This window comes from Penaeus monodon, chromosome 32, assembly GCF_015228065.2.
Source record: "Penaeus monodon isolate SGIC_2016 chromosome 32, NSTDA_Pmon_1, whole genome shotgun sequence".
Lineage (NCBI taxonomy): Eukaryota > Metazoa > Arthropoda > Malacostraca > Decapoda > Penaeidae > Penaeus > Penaeus monodon.
In genome coordinates this window covers 21,280,859-21,281,244 of record NC_051417.1, presented here as the reverse complement: position 1 = coordinate 21,281,244, position 386 = coordinate 21,280,859, and positions in this window count along the sequence as shown.

Sequence of the window (386 nt, the reverse complement as noted above, 5' to 3'; positions counted from 1 at the left end):
CTCCTTTTGTTCGCGAATATCATGAAAAAACAGAAGCGTATGATAAGAAAAACAATGCAAGAGCAGTCTCCAATTCAATATCGAAATAAGTTCCACACGGAAAGAAACGAAAATATTTTCTTCCTGGCGTCTCCAAGTCATCTATACTTCAACCGAGTAAGTTCTCCACAGGTTCCACTCTTCTAAATTCCTTTTCATCTTCTTCGCTCGTCTTTTGCTGCATCTGTTGTTTTGTGTAATATAAACATTGCTACTTCCTTTGAATGTCTAGGACTTAGATTAGGCCTTTGTTTTCTGAATTAACTGAGTGTATTTTCTTTCATCTGCAGGTAATGTCTCGGGTACCAAGTGTTGAACATCGGGTAGCAGGTAGGAGGGCTTCTAAA